Source organism: Macadamia integrifolia, chromosome 12 (assembly GCF_013358625.1).
Source record: "Macadamia integrifolia cultivar HAES 741 chromosome 12, SCU_Mint_v3, whole genome shotgun sequence".
NCBI lineage: Eukaryota > Viridiplantae > Streptophyta > Magnoliopsida > Proteales > Proteaceae > Macadamia > Macadamia integrifolia.
In genome coordinates, this window is record NC_056568.1 from 700,987 (window position 1) to 708,217 (window position 7,231).

The 7,231-nt window shown below is 39.6% G+C and overlaps 1 protein-coding gene across 4 annotated transcripts in view; it reads left to right on the plus strand.

Annotated features, from left to right (window-relative positions):
- The window catches only part of LOC122057033 (F-box protein At3g54460-like), a 39,792-nt gene extending 32,561 nt beyond the window's left edge, over positions 1-7,231 (plus strand). For all 4 annotated transcript variants that reach the window (XM_042619016.1, XM_042619022.1, XM_042619020.1 and 1 more), the window contains one exon: positions 6,822-7,231. The gene's annotated coding sequence lies outside the window, so the exon portion shown is untranslated. The remainder of the gene's footprint in view (positions 1-6,821) is intronic.

Below are 7,231 nucleotides of genomic sequence, written 5' to 3' on the forward strand. Positions count from 1 at the left end.
TCTTCTTTTTCACCCGACAGGACCCTAAGACAGAGAAGGGTTTGAAGGTTTTTTTTTTTCAAGTCTCTATAATCGAAAGAGAGAATGGGGAAGGGAAGGAAAGATGGGAGGGAAGAAGTGAATAGGGAGAGAATAAAGGAGGATCCTTCGGCTCTGATACCAAGTTGATGGAGAACCTTAGGGAAGAAAGGGGAAATCAGAGTAGAGAGGGGGAAAAAGGGGAATCGCACATTTTACTTGTGCACAGACTCAACATATTCATTTAATAATCAAATCACTCTGGTTTGTCCATCGGTTACAATCAATATATAGGAAAGTAAAGACATAGAATTAGAAGTTTAACTGAAATGGAAACTAGCCTAAACTAGGAAACAATCATAAAAAAGGAAACAAAAGCAAGGAAATAGATCATAACTCCTACATTCAAATCTGAAAAATAAAAGGCATGAAATAAAATACTGAATAACTAATTTTATTTCTAACCCTTGTTGGACTAAAACCCTGGGCTGGACCGGTTCTTCTTGGCCCTTGGCTTCCAAAGCCGGTCATGTTGGTCCAACTAGGTAAGGGCAGCCGTATCTGCATCAATACCCCTTGGCAACTAGACGAGCTTTCAATCGCTCAACAGAGACATCAGAGTGATACTTAACAGTGTACATCCAGCAACACTTCGCCAAATCCTTACTAAGATGTAAATCTACCAGACTCCAGGTACCACGAGTCCACGACTCAAGAGAGCATCCATTTCTACATCCATGGCAGCTTTTCATCCAGGAATAGTTAGGGCATCATTATGGGTGCGGGGAATAGGGTTAGTAGAAAGTGATAGGTAAGACTATGGATGGGAGAGGGAAGATGAGACAAGGAAACAAAGTTATCAATAGGATACACAACTATAGATTTTTTAGTGAAAGAACGTGTACCTTTCCTTTGAGCAATTGGTAAGTCATCAACGGAGAAGGAGGAGGAGCTGCACTAGAGAAAGGCGGCAGTGGAGGAAGTGAATCATCTGGAGTATTGGTTTCTCCACTCGGCTGTCCAACCTTCTTCTTGCGCTAATAAACCTATAGAGGAGGTGAGTTATTGGCACTGGGCACATCAGGGAGGGTATGAGAGATGAAATGGGTGGAGGAGATGGAGAAGTCCACTCCATACCAGACTGGGACACTTGAGGAGAAAAGAATGATGTGCCTTTAAAGAAGGTCACATTGCACTAACAAAGTTCCTGTGAGTAATGGGGTCATGGCACTTATACCCTTTCTGACTACGTGAATAACCCAAAAAAATGCACTTAGTAGACCTAGGAGATAGTTTATCTTCTTGCACATGCAAATTATAGACAAAACACACACAGCCAAAGACTCGGGGAGGAACAGGAAAACTTGGCAAAGTGGAGAACATAATAGAAAAAGGGGACCTATTTGAAAGCACTGAAGATGACATGCGATTAATCAAGTGACATACAGTTAAAATTCCATCACACAAAAAATGCTTAGGAACATGCATATGAATCATAATATCACAGGCTACCTCAAATAGATGCCGGTTCTTGTGCTTTGCTACCCCATTTTGATGTGGGGTATAGGCGCAACTAGTTTGGTGTATCATCCCACGGTTAGCACAAAAATCAGAAATATCAGTTTGAGCATATTCTAAAGCATTATTAGAACGAAAAATCTTAATCAAAATGCCAAACTGAGTTTTTATTTCATTATGGAATTACTGAAACACAGATAAAAATTCACATTTGTCCATTAATATGTAAAGCCATGTAAGGTGAGAATGATCATCCACAAAAGTCACAAAATAACAAAAACCAAATCTATTACTGACTCTGTAAGGACCCTATACATCAGAATGGACTAAGGAAAATAAAGACGGACTACGAGACACAGAGCGAGATGGGAAGGATACATGGTGATGTTTTCCCAACTCACAGGCCTCACATTCTAACCTAATCACAGACTTAAAACTAGAAAATAAAAGTTTCAACGTAGCTAAAGATAGATGTTCTAAATGACAGTGCCATTAGAAAGGAGTCACATCTCCAACATCAGTAGTAGCAGAAGAAGTAGGAGAACCACAGTTGAGATAATATAAACCATCTTTTTCACGTCCTCCACCAATCTTCTTCCTCGTGTGAAAATCCTGAAAAACACAGTAAGAGGGAAAGAAGGTTATTGAGCAATTTAATGAGCTAGTTAACTGGCTCATAGAAAGAAGACTTAATGGGAATTGTGGAACATGTAACACAGAAGATAAATTCAGTAAGGATGTGGGTGATATAGTACCATGACCGAGAACCAGTGTAGAAGCACCGTTGGCAAGAATAACAGATTTAGAACTGGTACTAAAAAAAAAGGTTTTAAAAAGTGATGACTTACTAGTCATATGGGCAGAAATACCTGAATCAATGATCCAGGGGATAGAGGTAGTGGTAAGAAGGGCTGAGGTACCTGCATGAGCTGAGGTGGCAGCGGATGTAGACCTACCATTGGATGTATATGCTTCAAGAGTGTGCAAGCGCCGGAGCAACTGATTGATGTCATCGTGCAGACTGGTAAATGAATTTCCTGAAGATGGTCTCAGTTTAGCATCAACGGAAGACACTTTGTCAGTACCATCATCTGACATTGTATGATTGGCTAACTAGGTTGCCCACTCTGGCTTGCCATGCTTTGCCCAGTAAGTCTTTATAGTATGGTCTGGCTTCCCATAATAAGTGCACTGGCGGGCTGCACGATCATAAGGTTGTCCACTAGAACCTTGACCAGCCGATCCACGACCCCCCCACGACAGCGACCACGTCCACGGTTGGCAAGGAAGGCAGAATTGTCTTTGGAAGATTGATTAGATTTAGTTGATGAAGTGATACGCTGTAGTCGCGAGTAAGTGTCATTCAGAGTAGGAACCGTATCGCCTGCAAGTAAATGGCCATTCACTGCCTTTAAATCATTAATCAAACCAGCAGAAAATTTGGAAACGAAAAACTCATTCCGCTGAGCTTTCAATTTGTCAATGTCTGTGGTTAAAGGCTAGAAAACATTAAGTTCTTCAACCATTCCCTAGAAAGTACTATAATACTCTGAAAGAGATCTGTCAGACTGGCAAAACTGGAACAACTTCTCATAAATATCATAGATACGGGTTATGTTATTTTCTTGAGAGTAATTTTCATTCAAATCGTCCCATACTCCCTTTGCAGTAGAGTGAAACATGACATTGGCAGCGATATCTGGTTCCATACTATTCCACAACCAGATTAAAATCAAAGCATTCTCCTTCATCCATTCATCATAACCCTTGTCAGATAATGAAGGAGAATCAGAAGTAGTATACTTAACTTTATCCTTGGCCATAAGGTAAACCTTCATAGATTGAGCCCAAAGTAAGTAATTCGAGCTTCCTTTGAGCTTATTAGAAGTAATTTGGACATTGACATTGTCTGAGGCAGATGCAGTAATCACAGAGGTAGTAGACTTGGTCTTAGCCATGAGAACCAAAAATAAAGTAGACAAATAGAGTCGCCGATATCTGGCTTTCACCCAAAAATACTTCACCCACAAATAGAGTCGGTGATATTTGGCTTTCATCCAAAAATACTTCACCCAAAAATACCAAGAAAAATAGCAAACCAACCTGAACCACAGTGACTTGATATCTGGCTTTCACCCAAAAGACCCGGGTTCGAAAAATGATAGAAGAAGATGGCTGCGGTTCAAGTTCTTCAAATCTTTAGCATAGTACCAATAGAGCACGATCCATACACCAAATCACTTCATGTTATTTAATCCATAGTAGATGCAACAATAGGTGGCTGCACACCAGAAGATTTCAATGCAAAACCGAGATCAGCAGGTAGGATTTTGAAAAGCTTGATTTGATTACAGAGGCTTTGATACCATGTTACAATCCCAGATACCTTATAATCAATCTAAAAGAAAAAGAAAGAGAGAAAAGAAGAAGAAGAGACGAGAGAAGAGAGAGGTACAACCGAAGGAGACTCCCAAAAGATGAGAAGAGACCTGCGATCTTACCAGAATGGTTTGATCGCAGGTTTTCCCAAACCTTAATATTATTTTATAAGAATGAAAATGTAAAAATACCCCCAAGACATAAAGAAGTAACCCTAACTAAAAATACTGGGCCGATAGGACATAATTGACCCTATCGGTCAAAAGACCTAGCACTATAGTCTCAACAGGGATGAAGGAGCATAATATCGATTTGGGGATGAAGGAGATCTTTGATTTGGGTTTAGGGATTAAGAGAGGGTATATTAGGTACTTCACTTTTTAAAAGGGTTTTGGAATTTTGAAAAAAATTATACTAGCTGATATCAATATTTAAGGTATATTCCGTAACAAAGACTGACAGTAAGGGTGCGAGCATAACTTGGTATTATGCAGGGGGTGTCCATTTAATAGTGTCATTCTAGGGGTGGGCTAAAAATTTCCTATTTATTTATGCATGATCATGTTGTTTGTTTAAATCTATGTTACATGTTAATTCTTTAAGTTGAAGTATATGTTGTGTGTGTGTGTGAGTGAGTGTTAATGGTTTAACATTGTTAGCTCATTGAGAGTTGATGTATGTGATTGTTATTGTGGAGCACAGAGTGGCCGAGGGTGGTTTTCAGCACCATATGTCTATGTATGATTATGGATTAATAATTATGCACCTGATGTAGTATGCATATGGTTAGGAACATAGACCTGGGTGTTACAACCTGTTACCAATAGGGTGAAGGTATTGGCTAATCCCACCTACGGTAGGTCCGATGATACAATTCTGGAATACCACGTCCACGGTACGAGGTGATTGTTGCTGGAGGTGGGCATGTCCGACGTGGCCGATGGTAATTTCGGTGCCGAGGCAATTAGGGATTATTAATAGGGTTTACCGAGTACCCAAGTACAAATGTAGGGACCAGTATGCTTTTAACTCGAAACTAGCCTGTATCACTGGGTGATTGATGGTGCATTCTGGGTCCAAGGATACCACCTATGTTGTAGTAGCACTAAGACCCCATTTGGACTTAGCTTAATATTAGGCTTGTGTAATGATAATCTTGCATTCCAACCGTGACCATCTAACTATTGTGATGTGATTTACTTGCATACTAGATTGCATTGGGTTAGGATAACAAACTCGGGTGCTATAACCCTTTGCCAGTATGGGAAAGCTATTGGCTAATCTCACCCATTCGATGTGGCTGATGGTAATTCCGGTGTCAAAACTAACCCTTCGTGGTCGATCGTAATTCCAATGTCGTGGTTACTAGGGGTTATAAATATGGGCTTACCGGGTAACCGAAGTGCGTATGTAGGGACCAGTATGCTCTTGACTCACAATTACCTTGTATCGTTGGGGATTGATGAGAATTCTGGGACCAAGGATACTACTTATGTTGCAATAGCACTAAGACCCTATCTGGACTTAGTTGTAATGATTATAATCGTGTGATAATAATTGGATCACATTTTGCTTGGAGAAGAAGATGATAATTTGAAGAAGAAGATCCTCCTGGGCGTCCCACACAAGGAATCATTGGATCAACACCAACCCTTCACTGTGATCAGACACACAACAGTTTCTCACATAGAAGCAGCAGCAGCAACAGCAGCAATATTAGTTTTGTCAAATCGTGGGAACTTTTGAAGCCTCTTCATTTATAATGACTAATTGGGGGGCGGGGGGGAGGGATTACATAGTAACAGGTTCCCTAAAAGGAAACCACAAATAAATTCCTAAAATAGTACTTCTTAAAACTGAAAATAGAAACTAAGTTGACTTGACTTGTAAGACAAACTATGACTGAAATTGGACCAACTAAAAAGGAAACTATTGTAAATGGAAACAAACTAGTTAATCTCGTATGCAACCTTAAAGCCCCTAGTTTAGGCCCATAAAAGTGGCCTATTATACTCAAAACACATGGGATCAAAGGCCCAACATGTATGAACCCAACCCTAGGCCTATTCCTAATAAAATAAGCATATTTTGGTCATTGATCTGCATCACCAAATCTGGTGTCTCTTGCTGCAACTCACCTTGCTTTGTTTGCAGCTTGGGTGTTGTGACCTGAGACCCTTTTCTCATCAGTATTCCTTTCAGATTCCTCCTTCCTTTCATAAAACTCTTGTTTACAGCAAAACAATTCCTTATATAACGTTTGCATTTAAGGGGATTCTCTTTCTCTTGTGCTTTCTCACCTCCTTAACCCACCTTTTTTTGGGAATTTTTATTTGAAATCATGGTTCTCATTGCCTGCACTTTTTGAGGGTTTTCATCTTTAAAAAAGAAAGCCACGATCTGTCATAATTTTTTTAGAGACCACTACTGAGCAGCTTGTCTTTGTACCCTTCATTTTCGCCCTCATCACTTCTCATTGGGAATGTGTGTGGTGCTTTCTGTTGCTATTAGGATGATTTTTTGTACATATTATTTATATTTGTAAAGTCATGAAATTGCTAAATATTGGATGGACAAAAAATGGTACTTTGATATATAAACTGATGCACATGTGGCAGAGAGAGAAAGAGAGACTGCTATGGGGTATTTGGGGTGTGTGTGTGTGTTGTAGAAGCACTGATTTTTCTGCAAGGTCCTGCCCTCACATGAGCAGTATTGATAGAATATTGTGCCCTTTTTCACCTCTAATCAATCTTCAGTAAGCATTGTATCTGTTCTTGGCTAGTTTCTTGAACAGCTTTCAGCAGTCTGGTTGTGGGTATAGCATACTTTCCATTGTATCATCCATAAGTTATTTCTCTAACAGCTGATATATCTTGTATCCCTATGAATAAATTATGTTGCAGGAAATTGATTTCACTCTTTCCAGTTTCCACTTCTCAATCTGGTTTTCTACTTGGCCAGCACCTCTTATATTTTTCAAGAGATGAACGGTGGTTACGATCCTACAATCCTTGCTTAGCCCTCCTGCCTCCCACAGATGTTACTTTTTCTTTAATTTAGATTAAGTAGGGCAGTAGGCAACCTTTTGATAGAACTTGGGTCAATGGTGGATTTTAAATTATTTGGCATCCATATGCATGTCAATTCTTCAACTGTTATATGCCACCAAGTTCTGGTTCCTGTTCTTGTACTTTGTATTTACTAGAGAATGTCTTGTGTATATTAATCATCAATGAACTTGCACTATCTGTATTTACTAGAGAATGTCTTGTGCATATGAATCAATGAACTTACACTAAATGTATTTACCAGA